Here is a 17,410-nt window from a genome sequence, read left to right as displayed (position 1 = left end):
TTCTTTTGTATCACCTTCTTCTCCATCACTGCTGCAAAGTCCCTTGTTCTGACTTTGGTCATCCCCCCAGTGACAGTGCTAGGAGCCTAGAGCTGACCCAGCACTCCGGTCACTAGCGTACTAACTCTTCTCCCACCCACCCCGGAGTGCATTTAATTGGGAAATGGGTGCTCAATGGCTGAATTAGGCAGGAGGCTGATGAGCTAATGAGGACAATCAGCCCCTCTACTGGAAGCAGTTAAGGGACCCAAAGGAGGCATGAAAGGAGAAAGCTGGCAGGGGTTAGGGGATACAGGCTCTCAGGGTGAGAAGATCTTTCCCTTCCTGGAACTTGAGCTAAGGGGGAAGTTTATGTCTACTTATATGTTTCTGCACAAGGCTGAAGCGGGGGAGGAGACTAACACACTGATGCTTATAAAGCTGGAAAACATCCAACCTGTTTGAGGAAGTCTAAGAGAGCCCTGTTACACCCTTCCCTTGAACTGTACCTTGCAACTCTGTCTCTTCATCTCAATGGTTCTCCTGCCCAGTCTGGCTAATATAATGCTGCTAAAGTTGTCTCCTTACTTAGATAAGTTCTTCTCTGGCTTCCTATCGTTTCATAGTCAAGCTCTTTATCCTCTTCTTCGAGGCTCTGTATCACTTTGAAGGGGATAGGTCACCTTTCAGAGCAATTGGGTCAGGCTCTCTGCAGACTCAGGCAGGTATCACTGCAGTGGGGCATGTTTTCAATCTTAACTTCATAAATATGAGGGCTATGTTTTTTTTACATGAAGCTGAGATTTTGAAGAATAGCCAATCACATCTGCTCCAAGAGGCAGGTGGCTCTCTCCCCTCAGGAACAGAGAGTTTTTGAGTAGCAGAAGGGGTAGAGCAAGAGGACAGTATTGTCTTAAGAGGAGAAGGGAGCAGCAAGAGCCTGGCAGCTCAGGGCCTCTCTGCTCCTCCTTCCCCATCTGTGAAAAATGAATTGGCTCCTCTCTAATGCTGGAACCCAAGCTTGGGAAGGAGGAGACTCAAGCTTCCTTATAGCTGCCCTCTCCCTAGGTTGGGGTTGGGGGCATATGGAGAACCTTTGGAGCTACCCTCATCCTAAGCCTGGGGGGAATGTGATGACCCCCTGCAGCTGACCTCCTTCTAGGCCTGGGCGTGGGTGAAGAATCTGCATCTGCAGGCACAGAGGTGAGCTGGGGGAGGCAAGGGATGTAGCACCGTTGTGAAGCAGGGTGGGCAGAGTTGATGTGGGGCAGGGGGCTGGAGCACTACACATTGGGGATGGGGGTTAAACGGTTGTAAGACAACTCAAAAACATTACTTTTTTTTTTTTAAAAAACCTCGTCATTTCTGGGCCGCTCCCATGATTTTTGCGGTTGGCCTGATCTAACGCTGCCTCTTACATCTACTTACATGTGCTTAGTGATGTTTAATTAACACCATCCTACCCTATTGATTTCAGTGGAGTTACAGGATTTCATCGAAGTCACTCTGGGAAGGAATCAGGGGTGACCTTCCGTGATTTTGGAGATGATTTTCTTTGATTATGTCAAATGAGAGCCACTTTCCAAAGTGCCTTGTCCCCAAAACACAGGCCAGCAGCTGGGGCTCTCCTATTAGTTTTGTTCTTGATGCTTTATCATCTTAGGCAAATTACATATGTAGATGCGTGTGCCTCCCCACGTCCCCAGCACTATGTTTAAGATGGTGTTAGTGCTCACTTTTACAAGCTGGTAGAGCTGTGAAAAATTACATTATTTTGGGCTAATGACGCAGGGTTTTTTTTTGTCACGGGGTATTTTTTTCTTCCGCTAAAATGTGGTAAGAAATGAGTAGAGGGAGGGAGACTATTGAGAGGGAAGGTACTAAAATCCTTTTTCTACTGCGTTTTGATACGTTAGGAACCCAGAGTCTGTGTTTTACTCCAACTGCCAGGAGTTACAAAGCCAGCCTAACCCTCACAGGGGGAATCCTCAGGTAGTGCAGAACTGGTGTCATGGTTTTATTCCATCCCTCTCCAAGCCCCTGGGGTAGAGACGTTTTGGGGGAAAAGTTTGTGGTTTATTTTCTTTGGCTGCCTGAATAGCCCCTTGGAGTAAAGTTCAGATCAAAGCTCATTGAATTCAATAGGAGCCTTTCTAAGGACTTCCTTAGGGTTTGAATCAGGCCATGAGGCCATTTACCAGTGAACTGTAATGGATTTAAAATGTTCAAGCCTCCAGCCAGCACCAGAATCTGGGTTCATAGCTACCTTTCCCTCACCTCCACCATACCCAATCCTCTGACAAGTGCAGTTTGGCTGGATCTGAGAATCTCATCCTAGACCTTTAGAGCTACTTGACCAGGAAAATAAAGGCACTGATACATCCAACTGTGAAAGCAGTGCCAAACCCCAGTGAAACTGCAGTAGCCCAGATCTGACACTTTGTCTGTCTATCTATCTATCTATCTATCTATCTATCTATCTATCAAGTTAGTTAATTAGTTAGTTAGTTAGTTGTTAGTTGTAATAGGTTTAAAAATCCTAGCCATGTAAATAAATATCAGAGACAATACAACAATCATTAAAATAAGCTTTCTGTTATAAAAGAAACATTATACAGTAATATAATTATCAGTTCTCTCTATTTAATAGGGTGTTACCACACTACAGAGTGAGCATCTTTACATTACCCAGGCCATGCCATTTCTAGCGATTTTATTAAATTGAGTGAAATCTCTGATTACACATATGCAACAAACAGGCATGTGTAGCAACGGACACTTTGACCTTTCCAGATGCAGCCAAATTTCATACCATAGCATTGAATTTTTGCAGTAGAACTGGTCTAGCACATGTAGATAATCACACGATAGGTGGCTTTGGCACATCAGTTGTTGACTGAGATGTTAAAGCAGTCTAGGGGACTTGGACACATACCTTCCATTAATTTCAAACAAATTTTAATGGAAGACAGATGTCTAAATCTCCAAGACTGCTTTGAAGATTTCAGTACACTGAATACTGATTCAAAAGGATGTTACATTTGTTGTCTATCTAGAAGGTAGCACTTTGCTGATCTAGATGAAAAAATGGATGAGATCTTGCAAGATCCAGGTCCATATTTGGATTCTTCCATAGTTCATGTGCAAAGATGTATACAAGACCTTATAGTGAGCTTGAGGTAGCTACATTTGGTCTCCATTTATGCTGTAGAAATTAGAGGTGTTTGGTCCCAAGTTTTCTGGATCCAGCAAGACCCATGTAGCAAGTATTTGTATTTTTCATTGCTCTTTCCAGAGATGGTTTGGGGGGGTAGGTATCAAGTCTTGGATTCTTCTGGTCAAGAAAGAGTGACAATATGGTTTGTCTATATTGAAAGTACAAATTGAGGTTTGGGGCCAAAAAATAGTGGAATCCAGCAAGCTCCGGGTATAGGACATATGTCTTTACAGTGCTTGTGAGCTAGATTACATTGGGATCAAGATTTTCATAGTGGAACTGGAACAGCTACCCTTCTCCTCTAGTTAGCTGGTAGAATTTTTGGGTTTGGGATAACAAAACTAGTTGGGATCCAAGTTCTGGATAGACGTTTTTGCCGTGTTGCAGCATCAGTTTGCAGCGTGGTCTGGATTTTTGGTGTGCTAATGGCCTACTACACTACTTTCTCTAGTTAGACAGTAGGATTTTGGGTAGGGTGACCAGATAGCAAGTGTGAAAAATCAGGACGGGGGTGGGGGTTATAGGTGCCTACATAAGACAAACCCCTGAATATGTTATTGGGAATGTCCCTATAAAATCAGGCATCTGGCCACTCTAATCTGGGGGGCTGGGGTTAGAAACTGCTGTATGGCCATCTCTTGTAACGTAATTGCAAGTCTTGCTATATTTATTATTTTTCATTCAGCTCCAGCTTTTAGATTCCTGAGACTCTCAACTTTCACTTTAAAGAAAGGCTTGTAAATATGACCTAAATCGACCCTTAAGAGTCAAAACCCATAAGGCAAATAAAAAGCATACTCTTGCTTTTAATTCAATGATTTGTAAGCCAATTTTGTGATTTTTTGGGGGTGGGGGTGGGGTGGGGTGGGGATGCTGACTCATGATTTTTTAATGTGTGGGGGTTGGCAATACTGAAATTGACAGGATTCTGCAGGATGTAGGTACCTTTTTCAGGGCAGTGGAACCAAGAGTGCAGGGAGTGCTCATGCCCCTGCAATGGAAATATTGTGGGTGCATCCCCCTGGGCGGGGGAGGCAAGCGCAGAACCCAGAGGGGTGGAATGGGCCCAGGAACAAGTAGGAACCTCCAGGACTTTCCTTCCTTGCTCCCCCGACCGAGTCTCAGTACGTCTCCTCACTCCCTTTCTCTCCCTTCACTGCCCCCCCTCCATTCACAAGGAGCATATGCCCTTATCTGTGTTCCCCCCCGCCCCCCAGTGCTATTTATGTCAGGATGCCCCAAAGTCCAGATTATACCAGTAAAGTAAGAGTGGCTACACTTCTTTTCTATTTCCACATTTGCAGGAATAAACTAAACCTCTATAACCACTTTATACTGGTTTCAGAGTAGCAGCTGTAGCTCACAAAAGCTTATGCTCAAATAAATTTGCACTTTATACTGGTACAAGTACATCCACATGTGGGGAGGGGGGAATGTACAATTGGTTTCTAAACCAATATAGTACAAAATATACCAATATACAAAAACTGAATCTAAGAGCTGATCTACAATTTGGGGCCCAAAATAATTAAAATCCAGATGCTGGATTTGGGTTTTTGCAACAGTTGTGCACAAGGGTACATCAAGGACCAGGATTTTTTTGCTGCAGCAGGAAAAAGACCTAAACTTGTTCTCTATTCATGCCATGGGATTTGGGACGTGAAGGCCCAAAACTGGAGGGATCTAGCAGACTCCAAATGCAGGGTCTGTGACTATGGTGCTTATGTCCAGAGGTGTCAGGGTGCAGAGTTTTGCTGGGGCAGTCAGAGGGTCCCTGGCTAGCATCCAACCCAGGCTGGGACCGCTGCAACTGAATGGGCATACCATATGCTGCTATGAAGAATTTAAGGTGGGAGTGGGGTGGACTTGTTCAGGAAGGCCATGCACAGTTTCTCAGAACAGCTGGGATGTAGAGCCTTCTTCTGGGAAAGGGTGGGAGTCCTCCAGTTGTGACTCCTTATTCTGCCATTTAACATGCACAGGAAAGACCACGGGCTGCTCGTTCTGTGACTGACTGGTTCATTCTAAGATGACATGATCTCTGCAGGGTTTCTTGCCACCACAGTAAGGTGGCTATCAGCTTGTGTATAGCAAAAACACAGCTTTCCTTTAAATCTCATACTTTGGCATATTTTTAAAGTGTCAGTAAAACTCCCATTTTGAAGAAGAAAAGGAACAGCTAGGTCTACTGTACAGCTAGATCTGCTCAGGCATTAGACTTTGGGGGTTTGGAGCCAAAATTTGGCTGGATCCAGTGGGATCTAGGTGCTGGATGTGGGTGTTCTTGGCACTCCTGCTCTGGGATGCTCCAGGATGGGGGGTTTGCTAGTGCAGTGAGAGCAGCTGGGTCTGTTCTCTGCTTTCATGGTCCAGCTTCGGGGTCCCGAATGGGCAGGAACCCTCAGCTCCAGCGATGGCCTTGCCCTCCTGTTCCTTTGCACGTCTCCGGTGCTGGAGGCGGAGGCAGTAATCAGTCCGCTCCGCCTAAGGCTGCAGCCTGCGGGGCAGGATCAGCTGCTGGGGGCAGTGACGTCACAGAGCCTCTCGCCAGCGCAACGTTCTATTGAGGCGAGCGCGGAGCGCGTGCTCCTGCGAGCACATGGGCAGCAGGCTGAGCTTCTTGCTGCAAAAGCGGCCGCGTTCGGAAGCCCCTTTTGTACCCCTCTGGAATGGATTTTATGGTGGGAAACAGCCTGAAATTGCCAGTAAGTTTGCACTAGTTAGGATTTCGTTGGGACTCCTTCTTGCAATCCGGGAAGAGATGCGCAGTGAGTTGCTAAGGTTGAAATAAATGGGGGGGAGGGGAGGATGTTTGTTTTGTTTTGTTTTAAATATATACCTAAACTAATCGCACTTCTAAATTGCCAGGGTGTTCGCAGGATTCGTGGGGTCATCGCATTCTTTGTGCCAAGAGATAATTCCTAGGTTTTAAAGCACTTGGTGAAAGATGGACTAAAAATAGAAATTTGGAAACAGAAAGTGCAGATCCAGCAATAAACGATCAGGATTGTTTTAAAACATACAAAATGGTCATAATAAGATCGGTAATGTTTGGGGTGTAGATTGCATTGAAATGACAAGGCTTGGTTTGCCCATCCCCCATCTCCCTGCCCCCCCCCCCTCCGCCTTGTTCAGATTATTTTCCAAATACAGGATAGCTAGAGAGAGAAATCAATGCACGCAAACTCCCTCTTTTACTTTTTTAGCAGTGCAACTTTTACATTTTGTTTTACATTTGAGTCAGGGAAGTGGTGTGTCTGAGTTTAAAGTGTGCATGTTTTAGTAGCTTGCTGATTTGCTTTCTCCACCAGTTACATTTATGCAGGCTGTTTTTCGGTCAAAGTGCAGACTTGTACTAGGAGCGATTTTAGTATTGCTTCTATATGTTTTATATTAAACATTCAGATTCTAGCCTGCAGATCTGGAATGTCGGTGCTTATGCCATCTTTAATATGAGCAATTGGATTTTGCTGGATGGTGCTTCTTCAGGGCCCTGTAACTAAATAGACAGGGAAAATACTTTATAGCCCCTCGAAGGATATTTTCCCATAGGTGCTCATTTCTCGAGAGCCATGGCAATTGCATGTTTTTATAAGGCTGCTTATTAAATGTGTGTGCATGCGTATTTAGAAACCTTTGTAGATACACAATAGTTTAAACACTTTATATGTTGTAATTGGTAAATAACATCTTAGAAGAGCAGCATGGTGAAGAATCCCAGAATGAGATTTGAGAGTCTTAGTAAAGCTTTTTTTTTTTTTTAAAAAAAAAAAAAAATCATGTTCCTATCGACAAGTTTAGACATGTTCACTTGTCCATATTTATGGTCAGGTATAATGAGTAATCCGCTCTTACAGATGGAAAAGGTCCATCAATTCCTTTTAATTAATACATCTCCTGTTCTTTAAAAAAATATTTTCAAGCCATAGCTCATTTGCATTATATGTCTTTTGGGGTATATTTTACAGTAAATTAGCCACCGCTATCTGTATGTTTAATGTAATAGGCAAAATGTGCATGTCCTGTGGTTTCTAGTATGTGAGGATATTGTTTTCCTCCTATAATGTCCCATCTAGCTGACATCACCATGTCTTGCATTTCTGCTTGGTGATGAAAGTTATAAATAGTTTGTAATATTTTATGTATTTTTAGAAAAGCCTCGCTTAAAAATATGTAAGTAACCCGTAAAAATTGATACAGTCAATGTTTATTATTCAGAGTACCCTTATAAAGCATCATATGCAGTGTTGCTTTCCCCCTGTGCATTGTTTGTATTATTTTAGTAAACATTTAAATGAGGCCAAGCATGTTAAGGCCACATTGTTGTAAGCACTGTAGACACATCTGGTAGATGATTGCTCCTGCCCCAAAGAGCTTCAAAAGATTGTTTTGCGTTTGTCCTTGTACCACAATAGTACTCCATCACATACAGTGCACCATCAATGAAACAAAAATACTGTGCATATTTTAAAACAAAATGGTCTGTTTGTATTTATTTATTTCTCAGCCCTTTTCTGTATCTCTCCCCCCCCCCCCCCAAGTGTTTGCAAGTGTAAAGCCTGTGTAGAGACCAGGCCTTATACTGGTATAATATCAGTTGTGCATGCAGTTTTTAAAATTTTATTACTAATATAGTTGCAGAGGTACAATCTGGAGCCTATATGTGTGCTTATACGTGGTATAGGTGATTCCTTTGCTGGAATAAAATGTCCTGATACATGTCTGTAGTAGAGCGGTTGTATTGTTTTGACTCAAACAGGATAGTTAAAGTGCTGCAACGTTTTGGTGTTTTAGACCAGGCTTAAATTGTTTGCCATAACTCGGTCAAATCCACATGCTGATGTCTTTACGATGCCTGGGGAAACTCTGTAGCAGAGAAACTAAGAGCTCAGTCCTTCTCCTGTTGAAGTCAATGGCCAACCTCCTTTGATTTCAGCGATGTAGGTTCCTGAATCCGCGCCTACGTAAGTGACGCAGTTTCTACTTTAAAATAAAAGACTAGCTTTTTCTATGAACTTGTCTCACTTGCATAGGTGTTAACCCCTTTACAAAATGGCTGTGGATGGTGTCTCCTACGATGCAGTTGAATCATGGGGTTCTGTTATAATTCATTCTCTCTCTCTCTGTAAGGTAGGCATAACCCTCAGTCAAATTAAGGCCCGAGATTGCAGAGTTAAACACACTTAAATCTTTGGAGGATTAGGGCCATATCTCTTTGGGTATGAACAGAGTGCCCTACCATCGAAGAGGAGCTGTGTACACAGGTCTGGGTAGGTGTATTGCAGTAATTTTATTTGTGGAATTCCTAGAAGGGAAAGTCACAAACAATGTGAACCAAGGTTAGCAATAATGGATATTCTCTGCGCTTCTAAAGCACCGTCCTGCCAAATATGTCAGATGGTTTACACACACCACTATTGGTTTACAATGACCTTTTTCTTAAAACTTCTCAAGTTGTTCTAGCACCAGTGTACCTTCACTGGGAAGAGCAAGAGTGGGAGGAGTTGTGTAGCTAAATTGCAGTGTCCACCAGGGTTTTTACCACTGGGTACATAGATCTTCTCTGAATAGAATTAGACAACACAGTAGTAAACATGCTGGCTTGCTGTCCTGGGATGATGTGTCTGGAACCTGGAGGAATTCTGGGAGTTTGATCTCTGCTCCCACAATCCCTCTGGGTGCACAGGCATCATCCTAGACTCATTGCTGTCACCCACAATGCACCACAATTTGGAGTGGTGCCAGGAATTCTGGGATTCATTACCATAGGTCACTGTTGCTAATGTGATTGAATGCAGCACTCATGTGGATGAGATGCTGAACAGCAAGTCCACTAAACACAAAGAGGAATACCAGATGAGGATGGACTGAAAAGTGTTTGCATGAGTTGATTCAAGTAACACAAGTTACATATAATTGAATTAAGTCGAGAATAGACATACCTCTTATTCCAGTAGCGTTCCCACTGTTAGCACTGTGGGACTGGGTTGGTAGTCGTGCAACAGTGAGAAATATTGAGAAAGCACAGTGGAGATGTTTGTTTTTGCACTGGGTAAGGGATAATAGCATGTTGCAAGATTATTCTTTGTGAAATAAGCAGTGTGTAAGCAGAGCACAATATAAAATAGAAGAGAGGAAAATGCATTTCCTGATTGGGAAGCTATTGAACACTTAGAGCAAGGGGCTGCAGACTTCATTTTGGAGCAGAAGTGTTTGTTGGTGGATTTTATTGTCTGTCTCCTCCCTTGCCTCCTCCATGCCTCACAAAGAAATAACTGTTGTAGTTAGTTTGTTTACTTATGTATGGAACTGTATCAAGGCATTTAGTGCAGTGCCTTCAGATAGAGTTTTAGATGTGCAGCTATCCTTGATTAATTTCTGCATGGAGATCGAGTGGCTACAATGTACTTGTTGTTGTTTACCCAGTTCAGTGGAGAAAATGATTTTTTTGGCATTATCACGACTGTAAGGTCAGTGCAGCCTTCTTGGGGAAATCTTGGATTCTTTCGCTTCGCAAATGCTGGCAGTCAGTTAGGAGAGAACTTGCTGGCCTCTGATTTTTTCCTCCATTGTTGACAAGGTAACAGATGGAAAGAAAGAAGTTGGGTTGTTACATGCCACCTCACATCTCTGGGGCGGAGGACTTTCTGACGGCGCAAAGATTTGCGGAGTGGTAAATAACAAGGAAGCGAGGGCAGTCAGAGAGAGTAATCTGAAGCATTTGGTAAGCTGGGCCCATTCGAGAAAAATGCATCTTACTACAGCCAAATGCAAGGCCTAACCTCTAGGAACAGAGATTGCAGACGGTAGCTGCAGAATTAGGAGACTGTCTCCTGGAGAGCAGTGTCTCTGGAAAGGATTCAGGGGTCGTAGGGACCAGTCGCTCAACATGCGCTCCCAGGGCAACGTGACCAAACGGGATAGAGCCCGTGTAGCCTCTGGTCTTGTGTTCCAGCTGCTGGGACCCTGCGGGTCCCTGCTTGCATGGATGCCTCCCCAGGTTGGCAGCCTGTAGGCATAGGAGAGTGTGGTGTGGGGAGCATCTCCACACTGAGCTGCTGCCTTCTGGATTGCAAATCTGTGAGGGTGTGGCACCAGCTCCACCTGGCACCACGCCCCTTCTGCTACAGGGGTAGCACACGCCTGTGTGGATGGAACGTGCAACAGTGCTGAGCACCGCTCAGCAATGCTGCCGCTGAGGACTGGCCCCAGTTGTGCCTATTGCAGAGAGCTACGTGTGTGCAGCCTCCGTGCAGGGGAAGTGGTCCAGATGCACCTAGCTTTGCCACACCATTGCTCAAGAGAACCCAGCAGTTCAGGCTCATAGAGATGAATGCGGCAAGGTGTTGAATATGCCTGCAAGGTGCTGAGCACCCTCAGCTCCTGTTGAAGTCAGTGGGGGTGGAGGGACTTCGGGGCTAATCTTGTGTCCTGTAAATGAGCCTGCGTATATTTAAGCATTTGTAAATTGGCTATAGCAGAGCTGGTGTGTATTATTGTGTCCCAGCTAAACGTTCAGTCAGTACGAATGAGGCTTACTGACCAGTTCTTGGTTGCTCTCCAGAAAACCTGCCATGTCTTTAATGCAGTCTTTAAAAAACAAAACAAAACAACCTAGGTATTTTGGAGCTTTTCCTCTGCACAAAGCCTGTTTCGTCTGTTACGGAAGTTCTGTAGTGAGAGGGAAGGAGGTGGGCAGGGCCTGGTTGGAATAGGTCAGAGCTGGAGGGAGTCCACTGCTTCACGCATCTTATTTATTTACATTATCATCGTGCCTGGCTATCCTGTTCCATTCCGGGATCAGGGCCTCATTGTGCTAGGCACGGTGCAAACAGAGAACGGAACATGGTCCCTGCCCCGAAGATCTTACAGTCTGATGGCAGAGACGGTCTGACGCAGGCACATGACAGATAGGGGTGAGATCCTCATAATCAAAAGAGTAGGGATGAGATCCTTAGCCCTGCTGTGGCTCCTTTACGACGGGTAATGGGCAGCACAGCTAAAAGGCGTCTGAAAGCCCCATATCTGGTTGGGAGAGGATTTTCCTAGCACAGGCGTTGTGGACAGTTGCCTTCCAAGGACTCCTGTCACAAACCTCTGCCTGGGGGCACGTAGGGGGCAGGGTTGGGGAGGGAAGGGTGTGGCCACATCAGCACTGTGGCGATCCCAGGCAGTGCAGTAGCCAGAGGCAGGCTGTCATGACTTAGTCCCCCTGGACTATCTAAATTATGCTGTGTGATGCCAGGTTTGGGAGGGTGCAAAGCCACCATAGCCGCCGCCTCCCTACGAGCTGCATGTTTGAGAGGCAGAACTTGTAAATTTCAATTGCTTCCCAGTTCTGGCACGTAAAATTATACCCACCCTCCTCTTCCCCACTGTCCACGTTCCACAGTCAAACTTCTTCACTGGGTTTGTTCATCCCCACAGTCCCCTTCCACCTTATCTTGCCCTACAGGAATACACTCAGCTTCATGCTTGGTCTACAGTCATTGATAAGGGGTAATGTCCCGTCCCCCCCCCCCTCGGGGCACGGTTACTCTTGGTAAAGCCCTAGTATAGAGGCAGTTATACTGGTATAGCTTATGCTGGTCGGGGGAGCCAGTATAAGCTGTACTGTTGTAAGAACTTTTATACCAATAGAACTGCTTCCACGCTAGAAGGCTCTGGTGGGATAACGGTGCCTGTATAACTATACTGGCAAACCCTTTCTAGCATAGAGAAAGCTTCAGTCTGTGAGAGGGGGAAACCCCTTCATGTCCCATCCTCTCTGCAGGTGTGTGTGTGGAAAACATGAGTGTCGTCGGGCTGAAGTAACTCTATGGCTTCTGCCTGGAATGAGGGCAGCATCCTGCTGTCCTTGGGTGTCTTTCCCACCCGGTTACCGTGATTGGCTACTTGGATTTCCCACAGAGGATGGTTTTGGGAGATGAAGGTCTGAAGAGAGGTTTTTTCCACTCTTTGAACTACTGTGGTTTATGGTGCTGATGCACTCTTCAGGCCTTGTAGCCATAAGTGCTTGGGATTAAGGCCTTCTTGGATACTAATTCTGTAGTCAGTCTGGGCCAGCCCTTGCGTTGCTAGCTAAGTTTTATCAGGGTCTCTGTTTGGTGTCTTTCTGAAAGCCCTAGATGCTGGGATCAGGAGATGGCTTGAGAATCTCCACTTTCAGTTTTTAAAAACAGTAAGTTTCTAGGCCCCATGGTTGGGAAGAAAAGCTTGAAAAGAGTGAGTGCTCTTTAGAGGCTCAGAAACCAGAAAGCAAAAACCAAAACAAAACACAAAACCACACCAGTCAAAACCCACCAAACCCTACATTGATTTTGTAACATGTCAGGATTTTTTAAAAATGTACGATTTTTTTGGGGCCTGACTCATTCTTTTAGTGCTTAGAAATGGTGGTGCTGCTGGAAGCAACAACAACAAAAGAAAACACTATAGTGCACACTCAGTTCTCCCCCTGGGAGAGAGAATGGACCAGGTGTGACATGTCCTTTAATGCAGAAGGCCCTCACATACTACAGTGATGAGAGGAATATAAGAATGTATGTAGAATAGAACAGACTGTCTTTCCAGGCATTTAGAAGTTTCTGAGTGACTGCTATGAACTTCTCACCATCTGTACCTGCTGCGATTGAACTTCGGGTTCCTTAGGGTTTGCTTCAAACTTTCTAATCTGCTACAGAATTTAAACTCCAGAGGGATCCACACTTACATTTTGGTGGTTCATAGAGTCATTGTTTAGAATTCATTACATCTTGTATTAATCAACAGTTCCTAATCTTAATCTTGTATTGCAATCTTAATATTTACTACATAAATAACCATACTGTAGCAAAATCCTGGGTAATTCGTAGACAAATCTTTGAGTTAGAGTTGCTGTTGTAAATAGCCAATACTTTACTTGATTAAAAATGTTTCTCATTTAAAAAAACTAAAAAAAACCTCCCTGTAAATGTCATAGGAAAGAGCTAGGTTTCCAACACCTTTCACTTTGGGGAATAAGAGTTTCTAGGTTTCACTTTGGGGAATAAGAGTTTCTAGCCCTCATAGTTATGGTGAAAAGCTTGAAAACATGAACCCTAAAGGCTCAAAAACAGTAGTTCTCAAACTTTTGTACTGGTGACCCCTTTCACATAGCAAGCCTCTGAGTGCGACCCCCCCCCCATATAAATTAAAAAACACTTTTTAATATATTTAACACCGTTATAAATGCTGGATGCAAAGTGGGGTTTGGCATGGAGGCTGACAGCTCATGACCCCCATGTAATAAACTCACGACCCCCTGTGGGGTCCCGACCCCTAGTTTGAGAACCCTGCTCAAAAACCAGGAAGCACATAAAGAGAATCTAAAATACATTATTATTATTTATTATCAAAGTCGTTTGTGGTTTTTAAACCAGTCTCATAATTCTGGGGGGGCTTGGCCCATGAAATTTCAACGCTTTGGGTAGGCAATACTGGCAGTAGTAAATAAATAACAAAAAGGCTTCTAAAGTGAGAGATGTGTTGAAGAGAAGAACATTTATCACTTTATATGAATAAACATCATGGCCTTGTCTTCACTAGGACAAGTGTTGCATTTTTAACACATTAACTAATATGTGTAAAATCCTAGTGTAGGCAAGCTGCCTTGTTTACACTAGGAGTGAAATCTTGCCTCCACTGAAGTGCAAAACGCCCATTGACATCAGTGGGGCAGGATTTTAACATGTATTGTTAACAAGTTAACTAACATCTTTTTTCGGAGTGTAGTCATGGCCTGTAACACAGGTTGGCTTCCCTACAACACTGATGATACTTTGCAAGTCTATTGTACTTTCCAAACCTGGCTGTCAAAAGTACTCTACTAATTCTAATTCATTAAGCTTCACTGTACTTCTATGTGATAGACATTATTATCCCTAATTTACAGTTGAGGAAGCTGAAGAATTGAGCAATTAAAGACCTTTTTTTCAGATGTTCCCTGTCTTGGGTACTTAGCTTGAGACAACCAACGTCTGCCTTTCAAAAGCAGGTGTGAGGGGGCAGTATGGTTCAATGGGTAGGGCACTAAGATGGGAATTGGGAGATGTCGGGCTTATTCCTGGCTCTGCTACTGACCTGGTCTGTGACTGTGGGCAAGTCACTTCACCTGTTTGTGCCTCTTTTGCATGTTGTTTGTTTTGTCTGTTAAGATGTAAACACTTCAGGGAAGGGACCGTCTCCTGCTCTATATTTGTGCCGTGCTTAGCATAATGGAGACTCCAGGCACCACCAGAATACAGACCATTAACAGTAAGAAGTTTTGAGTGACTGTAAGTCCGGATGAAGTCAGAGTGTTCTGAAGACAGGGTTGTAGGTGTCTCAAGTTGGACACCTAGTAACTGACACATCAAGGATTAGGGGATGTTTTTGAAAGTTTTGATCCAAAAGTGACCAGCCAGTATCAAACAAGTCTGGAAAAAACCAGCAATAAAACGTTGTTGCCCTCAGTTCCCGTCCTCTTTTCAAGTGGAACTTCCTCTAGATTTGTACTGAAGGTTTGGATTTGAGTCATGTCCTACACAACACAAGGTCCTGACTCTCCCCATAAAGGTAATATTTAGTTTTTTGGGGGAGGTGGGGTTGAGAGGCAGGTTTGCCTGAAATTTATACTTGGTAAAGAAAAGACGGATTTATTTGGTAAAACTCACTGGTTTATTAAAAGTAACTTATTTACACTGTACATAGGTTATGAACCACTCTGGAAAAAAATGGCTATCGTACATTAGCATGTCACAGAACAGTATTGTAGATTTATGCTGGGATTTTCAATAAATTGGGTGCCTAACTCGCTTGGTTTTCTTTGGACATCCCACCCTGAACAGCTTAAGGGTTTGTGTTTTGGGGACTTTATTTTGCATAATGCCCTCCGTTACCTGGGGTAGGATTCCTCAGGTGAATCTGGGAGCAGGCTAATAATACATAGGTAGCACTTCATATCCAATTATGCCTCAACACTACTTGTGAGGTAAGTAGGTATTATCCCTGCTTTTACAGAAGGGGGAGGGGAGTAAGGTGCAGATCTACCAAGTAACCTGCCAAAGGTGTGTCAGGCTATACCTATGCTGAGCTCTGTCTTTAAAATTCTCTCTGCTACAGCTCCCCTGATGTTAGCTACTTTAGGAGCCCTAGTGTAGACAAGGTGCTAGCATTTTTGCTTCTCCCTGCTCAGACAGCAAGTCTAGGCGACATGCAGGACAACATGCCCCCGCTACACTTGTGCTCCCACTATTGCGACAGTGGGGGAATGTTAAGAAAAAGTAGAGACAGTTAATATGAGATCGCACTAGAGACAAGATTAGAATCCAGAACTTCTGTCTCCCAGGACTATGCTGTATCCATTATTATACTTCTTTGCATGGCACAAGGTCTAGACTAGGTCTATTTTAGGCATCTCTAAGGTGTGACAAAGCACGAAACCCTGTGCAGAGCTCCTCTTACCACTAATGTCTTCAGATAGAATTTGAGAGGATTCTGGTGCCCATAAGTAATTGACAGGCTTCAGGGTTGAACTCATGCAGCTGCTCTATTATTGAAGAACTTGGGAGGCCGAGCAGGCCAACACAGAGAAAGTTCCTGACCCGTCTCTGCTGCAGCAGGACTGCTCCCTAGTTTACTGATAATCAGCTATTTGCTGGGCATGGCAAAAAATGCCAGAATTTTAGCTGGAGGATGGAAAGTCATGATCCACATGCTGTATGTATGAATTGCTTGTCCTGGGGAATTAAGAGGAGTTGAAAGTCTGTATTTTAAAATAAAAATGGTTTTAAACCTTTAAATAACAATAGTCTCAAATAATGTAAACCCGTCCTCCATTGCGCTGGACTTACAGGCCAAGATTTTCAAAAATGATGAGTGCTCTTGGGGTTCCTAGTTTGAGACCCCTGAAACAGGAACTGATTTTCAGAAGGAGCTGAGGCCCTGTGTTCTGAAAATCGGGTTCCTTTAGGACAGGGGTGGCCAACCTGTGGCTCCAGAGCCGCATGCGGCTCTTCAGAAGTTAATATGCGGCTCCTCGTATAGGCACCGACTCCAGGGCTGGAGCTATATGCGCCAACTTTCCAATGGGCCAGGGGGTGCTCACTGCTCAACCCCTGGCTGTGCCACAGGCCCTGTCCCCACTCCACCTCTTTCCGCCCCCTCCCCTGAGCCTGCCATGCCCTCGCTCCCCCCCCCCCCCAGTCTCTTGCACGCCAAGAAACAGCTGATCAGGAGATGTGGAGAGGGAAGGGGAGGGGCTGATTGGCAGGGCTGCTGGTGGGTAGGAGGCGCTGGGAGCTGATGTGGGGCAGGGCTGCTGACGTATGACTGTGGCTCTTTGGCAATGTACGTTGGTAAATTCTAGATCCTTCTCAGGCTCAGGTTGGCCACCCCTGCTTTAGGGTATCTCCAGTTGAGCACCCAAAGTCGCTAGTCACTTTTGAAAATCTCAGCCTGAGGGTTGCGTCTTGTGCCATTGAAGTCAATGGGAGCTGTGCCATTGAAGTTAGGGGCCATATAGCTCTTGTCTCGACTTGGGTAAGAGGTGTACTTTAAGAATGTGTTAGCTGAGGCAGGTTGGATCCTAACACATTAGCTGGTTTAGGTGACCCCTAATGGGGAGCTCATCTAAACCAGCTAACATGTTAAAGCTTAACTTGCCTGATCTATTCTAAGGTTATAAACATTTTGTATCTCTTATCCTCATGGGGAGAAGCCAGTGGATTCAAATGTGTAACAATTCATGTCGTATTCTTCAGTATCTAGCTGGTCTGGGTGTAAAGGAGGAAGATATGCTATAAAAAAATAAAAATGAAGTCAAGACCGTGATGAAGATAACAGCCTGGCTAGTTAAGGGTTGTTTGGGGCAGCCTTTGCATGTGTGTGGTGGTTCTGATGTGGGTTACTACTTATTTCTCGTTATTTCAGAAACACATCTCTATGCCATCCCATTAAAGCTGGAAAGCTGAGAAGAGGGAATTTTTGGGTCTTGTGTCTGTGTTGGGCAGTTCACTCCCTTACCTCTGAAGAGTGACCACAGGGTGGATTTGATTTAAATCACTAGTCAGGAAAACTCGATTTAATCATGGATTTCTACATAAAAGTGCATTATTGTTGGTTGATATAACCTTAATACATATTCTTCACAACTCCGAGATAAATGTAGGTTTCATTTTTAGAAGATACATGCTATACATTTTTAAAGTGATTTAT

The 17,410-nt window shown here is 44.3% G+C and overlaps 1 protein-coding gene across 2 annotated transcripts in view; it reads left to right on the top strand.

Annotated features, from left to right (window-relative positions):
- Positions 1 to 5,759: 5,759 nt before the first annotated feature.
- The window catches only part of LOC125632840 (uncharacterized), a 180,153-nt gene continuing 168,502 nt past the window's right edge, over positions 5,760 to 17,410 (top strand). For both annotated transcript variants that reach the window (XR_012666878.1, XM_048841645.2), the window contains exon 1: positions 5,760 to 5,901. The gene's annotated coding sequence lies outside the window, so the exon portion shown is untranslated. The remainder of the gene's footprint in view (positions 5,902 to 17,410) is intronic.

Source organism: Caretta caretta, chromosome 2 (genome assembly GCF_965140235.1).
Source record: "Caretta caretta isolate rCarCar2 chromosome 2, rCarCar1.hap1, whole genome shotgun sequence".
NCBI classification, from domain to species: Eukaryota; Metazoa; Chordata; order Testudines; family Cheloniidae; genus Caretta; species Caretta caretta.
This window is presented reverse-complemented; position numbering and strand designations above follow the sequence as displayed.